The following is a 17,628-nucleotide window of genomic DNA, read 5'->3' as shown; positions in this document are numbered from 1 at the left end:
GCATTGTGGGAAGGCCTGGGTCATGTCCTGGTGGGGGCCACCTAACAGGGCCCGGGTGTGGGGCCAGCAAACCCCCCCATGCTTGAAGCGCCACCCACGGCAGGGAGGCATCTGCCTTCTCAGCTTATTAATTTCAAACCCAGCACCTGGGGAAAATTACCTCCCCTCCCCCTCTGTTTTCCCCACCTCCACGTAAATCAGATTCACACTTTCTCTACTGAAGGGAGAACAGAAAGGACCTCCTTTGGGTGTGTGCAGGTCTCAAAACAAAGGGAGAGGCCCCGAGAGACTTGGCATTGAACTCCGCCCTCCACCCCATTTACCATGTTTACTTTCCAGGATTCTCGGTCAGGAGACGTCACTTTATCACCTATCTAGCCTCATCATTTACTCTTTTTGAGCCTCAGCGGGCTCATTTGTGAAATGAAGATAACAATATCACCCCACAAGGTTGTTTGTGGAGAGGAGGAAACAGGATGAGGTATGACAAAGTGCTTTTGTAAACTACAGAGCACCACACAATAATGATAATTATTATGATTAGTATTACAGAACTGCAAGTGCTATAAAAACAGCCACGGTCCCTCAGAAGTCCCCCCACAAAGCCCGTGTATGTTTCTAGACTGGAGTCTCTGTCTCTTGCTGCCTGATCCTGCAGTGGGGGGTGGCCAGGGTGGGCCTGGGGGTGGTCAGGATGGGGCAGGGTGAGAGGGCAGCCCTGGCATCATTATCATCCAACCTCCAGCAAGAGGACAGGGATTATAACCCCTAAAGAAGAGTGAGGTGCTCTCCCTCAGGGACTACCTCACTCCTCCAGAGCCAAGTAGACATACAGAAAGGGAGAAAAGGAGGGGTAGGTAGCCAACCTGAGGTCGCGTGACTTCCCCAAAGCCAGCCCCACAGGCAGGGCCCTAAGAGCAAAGCACCAAAAGGGGCCAACCCCAAGGTCCTCCCCAAACCCCAGGAGCCCAGTTCGGGAGGGCCCAGGGTGACAGAAACCCCAACGATAGCTGTTGCTGGTAAATCCTGTGTTAGTTGCCTTCTGTCCATTTTTTCTCATTTGACCCGAATCATAGCCCCACCAGACAGGGCGCCATTTGTCACTTTCCTGAGATTGCTCATTTAGTTAGTGGCAAAACCGGTCAAGATTTGAACAAGGTCTGATTGGGCCCAAAGCCCAGAACCACTTTACCCACTGCCTGCTTCTCTGTGGGCTGGCCCAAACATGGCAGGGTGGGCTGGGCTAGCTTCGGGGTGGGGTCCCCAGGCACCCCATGGAGAGAGAGAACCTAAGAGGAAAGGAAGATGGCTTGTTCTCAGGAACTGCACCTCTGGACACTAGCGCACCCTGCACACACCAGGCTCAGACCACAAGGTGGCCCTGCCCTTGTGCCTGCCTGCGACAAATGTCCAGGGTGACTTGTCTCCAAATGTTGGGGAGGCACTGGGGAGTTCCGGAAGGAGGCCTTCCCACATCCCTTCCTGCAGAACAACAGGAATCGGATTATGGAGGCCAAAGGACCCTGCTCTCGAAGAGGAGGACACAGCCCTTCAGGCTTCCACTCCCAGGCTGGCTGTGGAAAAAGGTGTCCAAGTCCTCATGCCAGGGAAGGGGCTGGCCAGCTCGCCAGGGTGGCCTGCTGCGCATCCCCAGCTCTGTTGGCATCATCCCCCAGGAAGGAGTAGGGATGAGGGGGCCTGGACTGAGGGAGAGGATGAAGCAGTGCAGATCAGACTTATGGTTTGTGTTGGGATGGGTCACCCCAAAAGGAATTTTTCCTTCCATTTATTATAAAAGCCATACAGACGTATTGCAGAAAATTTGGCACAGAGAAGAAAAAGACTTATCTGTAATTTCACCACCACAACACAACCCCGGTAACATTCTCGCGTAGTTCCTTCCCTGATCTCCCACCTCTTTTTTATTTTTAAAGCTTTTAATAATTGTAATTATGCCATTTCCAGAATGTGCATCTGGATTTTCCCACCACTTGTCATGATACTACAATTTTCTTCCCATGTCACCTGCAGTTGGCCTGTCCTCTGCACGGCTGCATGTGAGTCTGTCGTGTGAGGGAAGACAAAGGCTTTCACCGTCTGATTTAAGCATGCTTGTATGTGAAGTCTTACGAAAGTAGAAAGCTTGAATCACATTTAGCCAAGCCTTTCATAAACCACCTATTTTGAAAAGAATAAAATTATATGGACTCAGAGGTGGTCCAGAAAATCCAGGCAGCCCTTGGTTGTGGCAGACTGGGGAGGGGTCCTTTTAGCAGGGGAGGTACCGTGGGGGGTGGGACTGGGTCACCTGCCAGCAACCCAGGAAGCACAAAAATCAGGCCCCTGGGCCTGCTGTCCTTTCCAGAGCCTTCCTGCACTTGTTAGGGGCCTGCCTGGGAAGGTACCCCCCAAACGCCATGGCCCACTGCTTAGAGTGCAGCACAGACCCCAATCATCCCCACTTTGGGGCCCAGCCCAGCAGTCTGCTCAGGGCTGCTCTCAAACAGACACCCTGAGGTTTATTCAGTACTTATCAAGGGGTGCTGAATGAATCATAAGTCCTGTTGCAAGCAGGAAGAAACCATCCCTGCGCCCGGAAGTTTATATTCTCGTTACTGAAGAATTTAAAATGAAGTCAGTGTAGGCAGGTGGTCAATGGCTCACAGTCTGGAGTCAGACTTAGCAGGGTTGAAGGCTTCCCCATGGCTCCCCTCCATTTATTGAACAAGTAAGTTACTCTAACCTTTCTAAGCCCCACCTTCCTCATCTGCAGAATGGGGTTAATCTAATTTACCTTGCAGAGTTGTGGTAAGGATTAGAGACAATATATGGAAAGTGCCAGACATTTGGTAGGCTTTCAGAAATGTTGGTTATAATTAAAGTAGCACAAAACACGTGTAAGATGCTACAGGGGCGCCACATAAAGCAAGGGGGTCAGAGCATTGAGGGGTGATGGAGTGAGTTCTTCCAGAGCAGAAGTTTCTCAACCCTGGCTATGCATAAGAATGATGGGGCGGGGGGCGGAGGGGGGGGAAGGCTTTGAAATTATGTAAATGCCCAGGCCCCACTCAGGCCAATAAAGCCAGAATGAGGCCCAGGGCTGGGTATATTTTTAAAACACTGCCCAGGAGAATCTGTGTGCATTCGGAGTTGAGAACCACTATTCTAGGAGGTGTTTGAAATGAGATTTGGAAGGGAAAGGTAAGGAACCCAGCATGCATTGAGTTAACTTGGATATGCTAGGTGCTCGCACAATTCAGCTCATCCAGGTTCTCCCAAGAATCATCAGAAGGAGGTACATTGGATTCCATTTGAAGCAAAGGGAAGGAGAGGTTTAGAAAGGCCACTGAAATCTGCCTAGGCACTTTTTACGCATGATGCCCTAGAATAGCACTGTCCAACAGAGATATAAAAGGAGCCATGAATAGGGGCCATTTCAAATTTTCTAGTAGCCATGTTAAAAAAATTAAAAAGAAACAGGTGAAATTAATTTTAATAGTGTGTTTTATTTAACCCAATATATGCAAAATATTATTATTTCAACATGTAATCAAAAATAAAAATTATGAATGAGATATTTTACATGACTTTTTTCAGACTGAGTCTTCCAAATCTGGTATTTTACACCTTCCCGCACATCTCAGTTTGGTCTGGTCACAAGGGCTCAACATGTGGCTAGTGGCTACAGTATTGGACTGGCTAAAGGGACAGTTGACCTGGAATCCCCCTGGGCAGATAGTAAGAGGCGGTGGGAAAGACCTATGGGTGGGGGCGGGTTGAGGAGTTTCAGGATTAGCCAAGAGGTTCCTAAGCGAGAGAGTGACCTGTGACCCAGTGGCCGAGATGACCCTGATGGCTAGGGAGTTTGGAGATGACCCACCAGCCAGAAGAAGTCTGACTGGACAGCCACATGCAAAAGAATGACGTGGGACCCTTATGTTATGACACCATGCACAAAGATCAACTCAAAATGGATTAAAGACTTAGACATAAAACCTGAATCTGTAAAACTCCTAGAAGAAAACCTCCTTGACACTGGTCTTGGCAATTCATTTCTGGAGCTGACACCAAAATTACAGGCAACAAAAGCAAAAATAAACAAATGAGGACAACATCAAACTAAAAAGTTTCTGCACAGCAAAGGAAACAAGGAATAAAATGAAAGGGCAACCTATGGAATAGGACAAAATATTTGAAAGTCATATATCCAGAAAGGAGTCAATATCCAAAATATACATGGAACTCTCACAACTCAATAGCAAAAAAAAAAGAGTAACCCAATTAAAAAATGGGCAAACAACCTAGATATTTTTTTCAAAGACATACAAATAACCAACAGTTATGTAAAAAGATACTCAACCCTCACTAATCACTAATCATCTGGGAGATGCAAATCAAAACCACAATAAGGGCGCCCGGCTAGCTCAGTAGGTAGAGCACGCAACTCTTGATCTCAGGTTTGTAAGTTGGAGCCCTGCGTTGGGTGTAGAGATTCTTTAAACATAAAATCTTAAGGAAAAATAAAACCCACAATGAGATATCAGCTCACAGCCATTAGGATGTCTATTATCAAAGACAGAGATAACAGGTGTTGTCAGGACGTGACGGAAAGGGAATCCTTGTGCACTGTTGGTGGGAATATAAATTGGTACAACCATCATGGAAAACAGTATGGAGGTTGCTCGCAAAATTAAAACTAGAACTACCATTTGATCCAGTTATCCCACTTCTGGGTATATATCCAAAGGAAATGAAATCACTATATCGAAGAGAAAGCTTCACTGCCATGTTCATTGCAGTATCATTCACAATAGCCAAGGTATAAAGTGTCCATTGACAGACGAATGGATAAGGAACATGTGACATATGTATACATATAGATATATATACACTTCAGATATACATAATATATGATATATATACACAATGGACTGTTATTCAGCCATAAAAAAGAAGGAAATCCTATTATTTGCAATAACATGAATGAAAGTAGAGGGCATTATACTAAGAGAAATAAGTCAGACAAAGACAAATACTTATGGTATCACTCATAGGTGGAATCTAAAAAAAAGTCAACCTCCTAGAAATAGTAGAATGATGGTTGCCAAGAGCTAGGAGGTAGAAGAAATGGGAAGTATTGGTCAAAGGGTACAAACCTTTAGTTATAAACTGAGTAGGTCCTGGGGATCTAATGTACAGCATGGAGATTATAGTTAATAATACTGTACTGTATACTTGAAATTTGCTAAGAAAGTAAATTTTAGGCCTTCTCACCCCATAAAAGGTAAGAAACAATGCGGGGTGAAGGATGTGTTGATTAACTTGATTGTGGTAATCATTTCACAATGTATGCATATATATATCAGATCATTGTGTTGTACACTTTAAATATATACAATTTTATTTGTCCATCATACCTCAATAAAGCTGGGCTGGGGAAAAAGTCCAAAAAGAAGGAGACCCCAGCAGGCGACTAGCCCCGTAAGTAGGATGGGGAACCTTGGCCCCTGCCCACAAGGGGCTGGAGGAGACCCCAGGCAATGGCTGCTAAGTGTGAATTTACAGGTTGAGAAACACTGTTTTACCGCTCTTTTGGTTTGGTTTCCCACTCACGGGAGCAGACTTACACCAGATCCATCCCCCGCTCCCCGCTGCAGCCCATAAAGGGTAGTGGAGCTGAAGTTAAAATAGTTACATGAAACCCACCTCATTTGAAAGGGCACCTGCTTTAAAGGCCAAATTTCCTGAGCCCAGGTTTATACATTAAGCTACAGAAAGACCTAATTAATTCAGACCCCACTGACTCTGAATTTGGGATAAAGTCAGCCTCAGGCTGGTCTGAAATCTTTCCTTTTGCACTATCTATGAAGAAATGGTTTGCTAAGCAAATAAATAGTGCAGGCCAGTTTACAGAGGCAAGTCTGGTTTACTTAAAACTGTTTTTAAGAACTTTAAGAATCGCTTTAGCAGCCTCATTCACAGACCGTTAATGAGATAATTACAGCTGGCCCTCATCTATTTATTTCAACATTTCAGTTATCCAAGCACCTTCATACACATTATTTGATGTGACGCCCTTGGGTCACTGTTATTTTTCAGTCTCCAGCAACTGACTTAAGGCTTGTTACATAGTAGGCTCTTCATGGTTGCTAGGTGAACGGAGGCAAACGATAGTAGTCCCGTATTCCAGGAGAGAGAAATGAGGCTCAGTTTTGTGTATACTGTAACTTGGTGTGTCCCTACAGCTGGGTAGTAAGTGGTAAAATTGGGGTTTGAACCATTCCTTGCTTTCTGGATCTTTCTTCTCTATTATACAGTAGTCCCCCCTCCCCCTTATCTGCAGGGGATCCATTCCAAGGCCCCCATGGATGCCTGAAACTGCAGATCGTACCAGACCCTATAGATCCTATGTTTTTCCTGTTCAGACATCCTTATAATAAAGTTTAGCTTCTAAATTAAGCGCAGTGAGAGATGAACAGCATTAAGTAATAATAGAACAATTTTACTGTAACAAGTTATGTGAAGGTGGTCTCTCTCCCTCTCTCTAAATATCTTCTGGTACTGTACTCACCCTTTTTCCTGTGGTGATGGGAGGTGGTAACATGCCTACGTGATGAGATGAAGCAAGATGAAGGACATCCGGGCACTGTAGGCATTGTGACCTAGTGTTAGGCTACTTCTGACTTTCCGAGGGTCGTCAGGAGGGTCTTCTGCTTCCAAACTGGCCATGGCTGACCGTGGCTAACGGAAAACTGCAGAAAGCAACATCGGGGTTGAGGGGTCGTCTCTGGACTGTTCTCAGGATTGTTGCTTGACAGCAGTTTATTAGCAGAGTTTGAGAGAGTCTGTTTTTAGGAACAACAATAAAAAACCCAATTTTTCTTTTGTACATAGATTTTCATCCAGGTAAGGGGATTGATGAGTCCTGGAACCAGCGGCTTCCCACCGCCCAGGGGCAGTCCCCTTCTGTCTGGATCATGGGTGGCCTTTTTGAGCAGGCCTGACTATGACACAGGCCGCCCGCCAAGCGTGGCCACTGGGATGTCAGGGCCAGGGTTGGCGGGGGTGGGGGGGGTTGGGGGGGCGGAGAGCTGGAAGAAATGGGAACTGCTGTAAACTGATCTGGGCTGGGGCCCCTCCAGGGATGGCTTCCCAAGGCTCCAGCCTCCCCAGAAAGGACGGTCTCTGTCCTCTGGGTCTCCCCTGCCTCCGGACTGGGGGGAAGAGGTTGGTGAAGCGAGGAAGACGGTTGCTGTCTCTCCCTGCTCTTTGTGCTGGAGGCTCTGCCGGCTTGGAACACTGCACAGGGGAAAATTCCCTGACCGTGAGATCTGCAGGCTGCAGGGTCCCCCGGGAAGGCCGGGCCTGGGGCTCTTTCGTGCTGCAGCTGGGAAGAGGGGTTGGGTTTCAGTGAGCTGGACTGGGGGAAGGCAGCCTGCCTTCCAGGCAGTGAGGGAGCTGGCCCTGCGAGCCAGTGGTGCCGACAGCTTCCTGTCGCGAGCTGGGGGTCCACGTGACCGCTCCCCGCTCCGTGGATCAGAGGGTGAAAGGCCCAAGGAGAGAGAGAGCAGGAGGGGCACCCGGGCGCTCTCTGGCCTGGGTGGAGGAGTGGGAGGTGAAGCATCAAATCCTTTCTCACTGAATGAATTCTGCTGGCTCCTTGTCACATGGCCCAGCAAGCCACCTCTGGGGTGGGAGGGGGAAGAAGGAGGGTGTGGTGAGCCCTGGCACTGACTGGGGCCGTGGGCCACCCCCAACCTGGCCACACACATCCGCACCATGTCGACAGGGAGGGAACACGGTAGCTGCAGACCTACTCAGTGAAGAGGAGACAGGCTCTGACTGTGACAGGGGACAGATGGGTGACCAGGCTGGGCTGAGGGCAGTGCATGGGGCTCGGACCTCCCTGGCCTCTCCCCGAACTGCTCCCTCCGGGCCAAGGCCCCATGTATCAGGCCTGGTTTAGAGAGGCCCTGTTCTGTTCAACAAGCATTTATTAACCACCTACTATGTATGGCGGTGGGCTCAGAGACAAATCAATTACAGTCCAGTGCAAATTGTCTTAAGCAGATAGACGTGAGATGATAAGGTCTGAGTGTGACAGGGTACAGTGGGGTGCAGAAGAGGGTCCCCAGCTGGGCCTCGGGGCTCAGAGCCAGCTTCCCAAATAGATGGAGACTCTGAAGAGGGAGAGGCTCTTGGAGGGAAGGACAGTTCAGAAGTTCCCTGAGGACCCAGCTTGGTGGTGGATTTCTAGGGGCAATGTCAGACCCCAGCTGGTGTGCAGGTCACCTTTCCTTCTCCTCCCCTGTTCTGCCACCACTGCCCAAGAGGTGGCCTAGCGCCAGTGAGCCAGGCAGCAGCTGATAAGGTTTCCAGGTCAGCCAAGCTCACTGCCCCTCCCCTGTCCCTAGCCTTCTGAAGGATGTCTTACATGGCAGGGAGAGAGAAGGGGCCACCATTCAGGCTGCTAGGCCTCCACCACCCTTCTTCCACAGCCCCAGGGCAAAAGTCCACACCACCCAACACCTCACCAACGTCTGAGTGTGTATCCTGGTAAACGCCACCTTGGAACCTTGGGGCCTCTGCTGCCTCCTCTTTGGGATTTCTGGTGTGGTTCTGCCTGCCCTGTAGGTAATTTTTGCTCCAAGTTCCAGGTCTACTGTTTACATAGCTCAGTGTTCCATGGAGTTAGAACAACATGCTTTCCTTTCCACCAAAGGTGCCATGAAAAACACCCGGTCTGGGGAGGGTGGGGAGCGGGGCGGAAAGGCCGCATGTGCCGTCAGGCACCTCATTCTGATGGGCTCCTCCATCCAGAATAGCCGTCTGCGATGCTTGCCTCAGAGCTGGCTCGGCCCCAAGGCTGGGAGTTCCTGGAAGAGGCCTGGGACTCTGAGGGAGCCCAGGTAATGGAACTCTTGCTGGGAGTTCTGGCTCTAAGAATGGAGCGTCCCTGAATGGAGTCCTACAGGTCTAGGAGACCACCAAAGGAGGGGGTGATGGGAATGCACCCCTCTCCAAACCAGCTACCAGCTGCCACCTTCTTGAAGACCCTGGGGAGGACGAGGGAAACGGATGCTTGAATGTCCCACAGGCAGGATGTTGGCCTAGTATGGGTAGGGGGGCGGAGTGGGTGGAAAAGAGGAGAAAGGCCATCTGCTTACTTTGAGGAGAGTCTGGAAACTTCTCCCTGCTTTTAACCAACATGTGCTGCCTCTGGGTATTCTCTCCAGCACCTTTTTTCCCTCTCTACTGGAAAGATCTGGCTTCTCCCTTGCTTTATGTAAGAACTGTCTAGATGCAGTGGGCAGAAGTCTGGATGCTTGAGGACTCTGGCAATCATTCCTCAGGGTCTCATCCTGATGCCCCCCGAGAACATGGCTCAAAGCTCCCACCCTCCCACAAACCTCACGGCCACTTGTTTCTCCCTGCCTTCTGCGCTCCAGCCCCTGTCCCTCTAGCACATCGTCCTTCTGGGTCTGAGGCTTCTCCACTCACTCTGCATGTTGCTTGTCCCTATCCATCAGCCAACAAACACTAGAGCAAGTCACCTCCCTTCCCTGAGCCTCTGTTTCCTTGTCTATAAGAGAATAACAGGTAGGGGTGGGGAGTTATATGGTCTTGATAGTCCCTGCAAGCCCTCCCTACTAAAATCTAAAGCATCTACTTATCGACGTCCTGGTGCATGGGCAAGGTTATGAAAAGAAAGAAAAAAAAGGACTGGCCAGTTTGTGTACTAGGCCCCCTGGCCCCTCTAGCCCAGGCCAGTTCAGGGCTGGGAGCAGCTCCTCTCAGGAGTCAAGCCACCACCGGTCAGATGACAGGCGGGGGGCACAGCTGAACCCGCACCAATGGGAAGGGGGGCCAGCAGGGAAATGAGATGAGCCTTCTGCTCTACCCTCTCCCTTGACTCGTTCAAATACCCTTGAGCTCTGACAAATTCCCAAACGTTTCTGAGCCAAGCAGCCCCCAAAGGAGTGGCTCAATATCTGGGGTTACAGAGACTCTGTTACTTCAGCAAAGCATACTACAAGCCATTTACTGGTTTAATTTAATTATTTATGATAACACTTCAGAGTAAAAACTACACTTGTCAAAATAAAGGGGACTTTGTGCTGCAATGACCCAAATTTTATTGTTGCATTACTTAATGCACCGAGACCTGGTAATCGGCACCAGATCTCCCTGCAACTTGGGCAAATCAGCACGACAGGAGGAGGACTGAAATGGATTACTGCTTCCTGGGGGAATTATTTTAGACTATTTTAACAGAAAGACATTTGGAGTCCATCCTCCCACCCTAGTCACATCTCCTTCTCTTCCCCAAATAAACTGGCTTCCAGACACATTTGACCAGTTGCCATTTCCTGTGTAGCCCCTGGGTCACCTCCCTCCCTTTGCACGTGCAGCCCCCTCTATCTGTGATGACTTCCCCACCATCACGAACCAAAAGGTCCCTATGCCTGTCTGCACAACAGAATGCCCTGGTGAATTTTTAAAAAGAATTCAGATTCCTGGGACCTACCCTGAAGAACTCCCACTGAGCGGAAATGTCCTCTTCACTGTGGAGCCATCCCTGATGTCCCCAACCTGCCAGCATTTTCTCCTCGGGGGTTCACTAGCACTTGGCTCTTTGCCTAATGGTCTCCACTCCTTGACTGTCAGTTCCTTGGGGGCAGGGACTTTCTCTTTCCCCTCTGCACCCTCAACAAAGGGTGGGCTCCACAACAGGTGGCGGGTTGAGTGGAGAGCAGCATTTTGAGGAACTAAGAGTTTGTGGGTTCCTCAGACCCAGTGCATGGCTCTAAGTCTTGTCCTCATCCCCCACTGGGCCCCTCTCCTCCCCATCCAATATGTGCAGAACCACATTCTTCCTTTGGCAGAAATGGCTTTTTTGGCCAAATGACCTCTGAGGACAGGGAAACTCCTGGCTGTGCTCTGCTGGGCTTGGGGTGTTGTGAATTCACAGCAGAGTATCACGGGCATGTAATCTGGCTTTGCCATGCGCAGCAAGTCTGTAAAGACCAGATTAGGATGCTTACTCCTTATTAACGGCCCTCTCCCTAGTCCCAAGGCCAGCAGGTTCCTTCAGTGCCTCCCTCAGTCCCTGTCCTGCCATTATTCACAGCAGGGACGGTGGTGATGGCAGGCCAGGGGACCCACAGTCAAATCTACAAACAAGGATGGCTCCATCCATTCATCCCATCCATCCGTCTGTGCAGCTGTCTGTTGGTCCATCCACACAGTCACGGAATGCTAAGTCAGGAGGAGGATAACAAAACCAAACCAGGAGATCTGACGCCTGCTCTTAAGGGTTTTGCAATCTAGGTGGGAAGACGGGGCAAAGTTATAATCCCAGTGCCCCCGTCTTGTTCTTCATCCTCATTACAGATGAGAATAATCTCCCACCTTGTTGCTTTGCAGATATGAACCCCTTTCCATGGGGGCTAGGTTTGCTCGCACGGAGGATTCCTCGGTTTTGCCATTGCTCAAGCCAATTTGGACCAGTTGAGTTCTGAGGTCCCTTCCTACTCCAGTCCAAGCGGGTTTGTTCAGGAGGAAGTCCTAGAGGAGGGACATCTGGGGGCTCACATTCTGCAGATTAATGGCTTCCTGGAGGTGGTTGCTAGGAACCGGGGATGTTCAAGGAAGGCCTAATAAGTCCTGGAGTCAGACCTTGGGAACCACCCGAAGCAATGGCTTGGAACCCTGGCTGCATATTACAATCACTTGAAGACTTGGCGGGGTGGGGGAAGGAATGGAGTTTTCTGAAACCCACTTTAAGCAGATCTCTGGGAGTGGGGCCTAGGCATATTTCTTAAGAGTTCGTCAAGTGGCCCCAGTGTGCAGCTAGAGTTGAGAACCGTCGATCTGACAAACTGGCCTTTTCTTTCTTTGAGGGACTTAAGGCCAAGAGAGGTGTAACATGAGCAGAGACACATGTAGAGAGCAGCGGAAAACAGACACCAGCCACCGAAGTCCCTGCTCTCCCGTGGCGCCTGCCTGCTTAGCCGCTTCCCTGTGGCAGGTTAATTCTCTCTCTCTCTCCGAAGACATGCTGCCTTAGAGATCCCGCTCTGTCCCCGCCTGAGGACAGTGCCTAGAGCCACTGGCCTGGAAGTGACTTTTCCCAGCAAGGGAGGCAGAGGGGCCGACGGTGGCAGGTGGTGGCAGGTGGTGGCAGGTGAGGTCGGGGCCTCCACCGGGGGCCTTCTCCGGAGCTGATCGGGATTGTTTGTCTTACACAAACAGGCCTTGTTCCAGGAAGACGTGAGCCTGCATGGGGCAGCAGCACCATTCATCACGGTGGCTCCGGCGCTCGGGGCAAGCTGTCAGCCTTCCGAGGCCCCCGGGCCGCTTCTCCAGGAACCGCCCGGAGAAGATGTCAGGAAAGTGAATGAGCAACCGGACAGCTGCAGCTTGTTAAAGAGTGCCCAGGGCCCATTGTAACTGAGACCTTTAAATATACACCATAGTCAAATAAACATCATCCTCCCAACGGCCAGTCCTTCCAGGGCCAGGCCAGTCTGGCCCAGCCCACCCAGCTCCTCCCCTCTCTCCGTCCCTTCCTCCTCCCTTGACTGGCAATGAATTGATTACAACTGGGAGAGATGGGTATGGCCGCGTTCTCGGACCAACCCTCTCCTGCCTCCCTCTAAATAGAAACAGCTAAACCCCACTGTAGCCCCTATCACCCTGGTGAGGTCCCCATGGGTTTCAGCAAATTGGAATGGCACCGTAGGTCCCTGGAGAACCTCTAGAGGTTCACACACACACACACACCTACACTGGTCAGAACCTTCCAGGACCACTGAGAGCTAACCTAGAATGCCTGGTCCTGGGCTCTCTACTCCTACTCCCCCTTCAAAACCCACCTTAGAGGTCACCACCTCTGGGAAGCCTTACCAGACTTTCCCAGGCAGAGCTAGTTGTCTGTTCTGTGCTTTGAGTATGTGGTTCAAGTCTCACTCTAAGCCCCCGTGAATCCAGGAGGTCTATGTCCCCTACCACACTGAGCTCCTTGAGTGGAGACCATTCTATATTCAGCTCTGCATCCCCAGAGATTAGCACAGCGGGTGACACCTGGGAGGTTTCGGTGCATGTGTGCTGAATCGACTCGTGTGTGCTCGTTACTGGGCTCGTCCATCTGTCAGACCATGTTCAGTGCCAGGGCCACACCTGGTGAAGTGGGCTCCGTACAAAGCGAACCACTGTCCTGAAGCAAGGAGGGCTGGCAGGGAGGGGCAGGGGCACGAGGTCACGGGGCTCTTCTTAGGGTGGTGTCTGTTGGAGAGCAGTATTTTTAGGTCCATTAGGGAAGGGACCCTGTCCAGGAGAAGTCTAATTTAATAGTGGAAGAGTAGACATGGAAAGACAAATAGGACTGTGGAGGGCCACACTTCCCTACCAGAGCATTTCTCCTCCCCACAGCTGGCCTCAGTTTACCACTGTACCCATTTTGTCTCAGTGGCCATCAGCTCCCCCAGTTTACTCCACCTCATCACAGGTCCCTCACCTCCCCCGGTGCACCCCACCTCATCGCAGGTCCCTCACCTCCCCCGGTGCACCCCGCCTCATCGCAGGTCCCTCACCTCCCCCGGTGCACCCCACCTCATCGCAGGTCCCTCACCTCCCCCGGTGCACCCCACCTCATAGCAGGTCCCTCACCTCCCCCGGTGCACCCCACCTCAGCACAGGTCCCTCACCTCCCCCGGTGCACCCCGCCTCATCGCAGGTCCCTCACCTCCCCCGGTGCACCCCACCTCGGCGCAGGTCCCTCACCTCTCTACAGCACTCCCTACCTCACTACAGTGTACCAGTCAGCATTCTACATCATACTTTACCACAAATACCACAGAAGTACAAGTTGTGGTGTTAAAGCTCTGAAAGGCCCCGCCATGATCAGCAGAGGCAACCCTATCTCTAAGCTCACTGGATTTGGAGAAGAAACCAGAAGGGAGAAAAGAGACCTAAGACAAATCAACCAGAATGGGGTTCTGTACGCCCACAGAGAGAAGCTTGAGCCAGCCCAACAGTTACCTTGGCCCATTGGCCTTACTGATGTAGACATTCCAAAAAGAGTATGTGTGTGCATGCCCACACACAGATGAAATGACATCTACCGAGCATTTATTAACTTTTATAGTCCTTGTGCTAGGTGCTATATACATTCAATCTTTATAAACTCCTGGGGCATGGTATAATTGAATTTATACTTGAGACTTATACAGGGTTATATAGCTTATAAATTGTAGAGCTAAAAGCTGGGATTTGAACCCTGGTCTCCCCAACCCCAAAAATCTATTACCCCAGGGCGTCTGGGTGGCTCAGTTGGTTAAGCGACTGCCTTCGGCTCAGGTCATGATCCTGGAGTCCCGGGATCGAGTCCCACGTCCGGCTCCCTGCTCGGCGGGGAGTCTGCTTCTCCCTCTGACCCTCCCCCCTCTCATGTGCTCTCTCTCATTCTCTCTCAAATAAATAAATAAAAATCTTTCAAAAAATAATAAAAATAATAAAAATAAAAATAAAAAAAATCTATTACCCCAGGACACATACAGGCTGAAGATCATTATCTTGTGCTGGTAGTGAAAAAGGCAGATCATACCAGATACAATGGGCAGGTGAGACAACCTCTAGTTAAAATTGGTTGTAGGCATCCTGCCCTAGGGATGATCCAGAAGCAGTCAATGCTGCTGACCATGCATCTCTGCGTACCAAGCTTGGTACGGAGAGGCGGCACTGCCCCAGGGTGCCCAGTGTTACCCGCCAGTTCCTCCGGGGGATAAGTAGACTAAACACCTCACACATACTTGCTCTCCTCGGGGCCCTTCCTCCCCAGTCGGACCAGGCTGCCTCCCAAGCCTAGACCTCAGATCAGCGACTTCAGTGTGGTCCTTTCCATGTCCCTGTGCCTTTGACCTGCATAGGGTCTGCGGTACCAGCGCCCGAGCCCCACTCACTCCTGTCATCTTCTGCATCTCTGCTTCCTGCCCTCAGAGGCCCCCAGAAGCGAAGTGCATGGAGTTCAAGGCCATGCTGTCCAACTGATTGCCTCTCCTCTCTTCTTCTGCTCCCTCAATCCTCACAACACTGGATACTTCAGGGCACTACGGACGGGGACTTCCATAGCTCAGGGAACTCTACAGGGTCCAGCACAGTGCCTCGTACACAGGCCGTTGGGGACATTTGAGTACGTTGTTTGCAGTATAAAGACATTCGGCTGAGCGGCCAGGTAGGGGTTGAGATCCCCACTCCCTCAGAGGTACCATCTACTTCCTAAGCCCTGCGCCCTCGAGGCCGTGTCTGGCCAGGAAGGAGGTGGAGTGCTTTTTCTCTCATTCACACGAAGGCGCTGGGTATATGCTGATGGTCCTGTTTGTGCGAGGGTCACACCGCACCAAGCAAATGAATGCATGAACGATTCTAACCTGCTCTCTAAACCTTAGCCATCACAGCACATGGGGGCAGACTTTCCTTCTGGGTACCTGATCCCATTCCCTACTCCATCACACTTCTTTCCATTTCTCCACCCACTCTTCCCACTCATTCTGCTCTGAATACAAAATGCCCTTTGCACTTCTCCAAAAGCATCCCCCCTGGGACACCAGGCCCCCAGTTCTGCCTTCCAGGAGTCCTACATCTCCCCACCTCCCCTGACTCTGCTCCTCCTCCTCTTTCTGCTTTCGTAATTCTTCTTATTTACGTATTTTTAACTTTAAAAGATTGTGGTAAAATATGCATCACATACAATTTACCACTTTAACCATTTCTGTGTGCACAGTTCTTTGGCATGAAGTACATTCACGACGTTGTGCAAGCATCACCACCCTCCACCCGCAGAATGTTTTTCATTTTCCAAAACTGAAACTCTGCACTCATTAAACAATAACACCTCATTCCTCCCTCCCCCCAAGGCCCTGGCAACCACCACCCTACTTTCTGTCTCTCTGAGTCTGACAACTCCAAGAAGCTTGTACACGTGGAATCAGAGAGCAGGTGTCCTTTTGTGACTGGCGTATTTCACTTAGCATCATGTCTTCAAGGTTCATCCATGTTATAACATGTTTCAGAATTTCCATCCTCTTTAAGGCTGAGTAATATTCCATCACATGTACACACCACATTTTAACTATTCCCCCCATCAGCGGACACTTGGGCTGCTTCCAGCTTTTGTCTCTTGTAAATGATGCTGCTGTAAGCTTGGGTGTCCCCCCACTTCTTTGCATCCTCTTTATCTTCACCTTCCTTTGTTCTTTCCTTCCCAGTTGGAAACCAAACCCACCCAACATTCAGCAGCCACAAAGCCTACATGTTTCGAGACAATCCTAGTTTCATATTATTTTTTTTCTGTTGTCCCCACAAGCCACAAAAAAAAGTCCCAGAAATTCCAATAAATTTTCTCCCTCTGTCTCTTACCTCCAGAAGAGACACAAAAGTCCTTTATAAGATCTTGATTTTTTTTTTTTTAACTCAGGACATTTCATTACCATTAAAAGTCCCTCCCACACTGAATAAAGGACAAACATCTTTGCTTGGCCCTGCTGCCTCCAGGTATCATCCCTGTCCTTCCATCTACTGCCAAACTGCTCTGAGTGTTCCTCGCATGCTTCTTCCGCTCCCTCACCCCCTGCCACTTTCTTAATGCCCTGCAATCTGGCTTGGCGGCAAACTCTACTGAAGCTGCTCTTGCCAAGGTCACCAGTGACTTCTTTTCTAAACAAGTTTCAATCGTTCTTGTTCTTGGTTATCAAATAAATGCTTCATTGTAGAAAAAACTGGCAAGTTATAGAGTTGTAGGGAGGAGCAGAAAAAAGATTACCTATACGTGATCCCACCACCACGAGGAAACTACTATGGACATTTTGGCATACTTCCTTCCAGTCTTTTTTCTTTATTCCAATGATTTTCTTGCTTTTCACCATCCTCATCTTTCCTGATCCCATAGCTCTTAGTGTTTTTGAATATTTACTTCTTAAAACCCTTTCCTCTGGCCTGCTTCTCTGGTTTCTGCTCCAATCTTACCACCCATTTCCTTTGCGAGCTGCTCTCACACTGAGTTTTGCCAGGATTTAAATGGTGGCTGAGTTGAGGTTTCTGAAAGTGTGCCAGGATACCTTCAGCCAAGTAGCGACCCAGGGCACATCATTATCGGAATTCAGGAATAGAGGTAGAGGTGAGGTGATGAATCCAGGCCACCAAACCCCAAAGTAGGGCACCTCCATTCACTCTTCGTCTGACAAACTGCCTCATCCTTCAAATCCTTATTCAGATGTCACCTCTTCTGTAAGATCTTCCCTGCCTCCCCCAGGCAGGGTTGGTCACTGTCTTCTCTGTTCTTTCCTCTTTCCCCTCAATGCGCTATCCATCCTTCTAAAGAAGTAACCATCTTGCTTACAATGATCTACTTACCTGACTACACTCCTCTCTAGACAGGAACTCCTGGAGGTCAGGGACCCTCTGTTAATGACCCTTGTATTTCCTGAATCCAGTGGAAAGCCCACTGGCCAGTTCCGAGGCCCAGAGAGGGCCGCTGACTTGTCCAAGGTCACACAGGCATCCATAGACCAAGGCTACCAAAACCCAGCCTATGGGACTCCTAGTCCTGAGTTCTTTCTTTTTTTAATA

The sequence above is a fragment of the Leptonychotes weddellii genome, chromosome 1 (assembly GCF_054177405.1).
Source record: "Leptonychotes weddellii isolate Sample4059 chromosome 1, ASM5417740v2, whole genome shotgun sequence".
NCBI lineage: Eukaryota > Metazoa > Chordata > Mammalia > Carnivora > Phocidae > Leptonychotes > Leptonychotes weddellii.
This window is presented reverse-complemented; position numbering follows the sequence as displayed.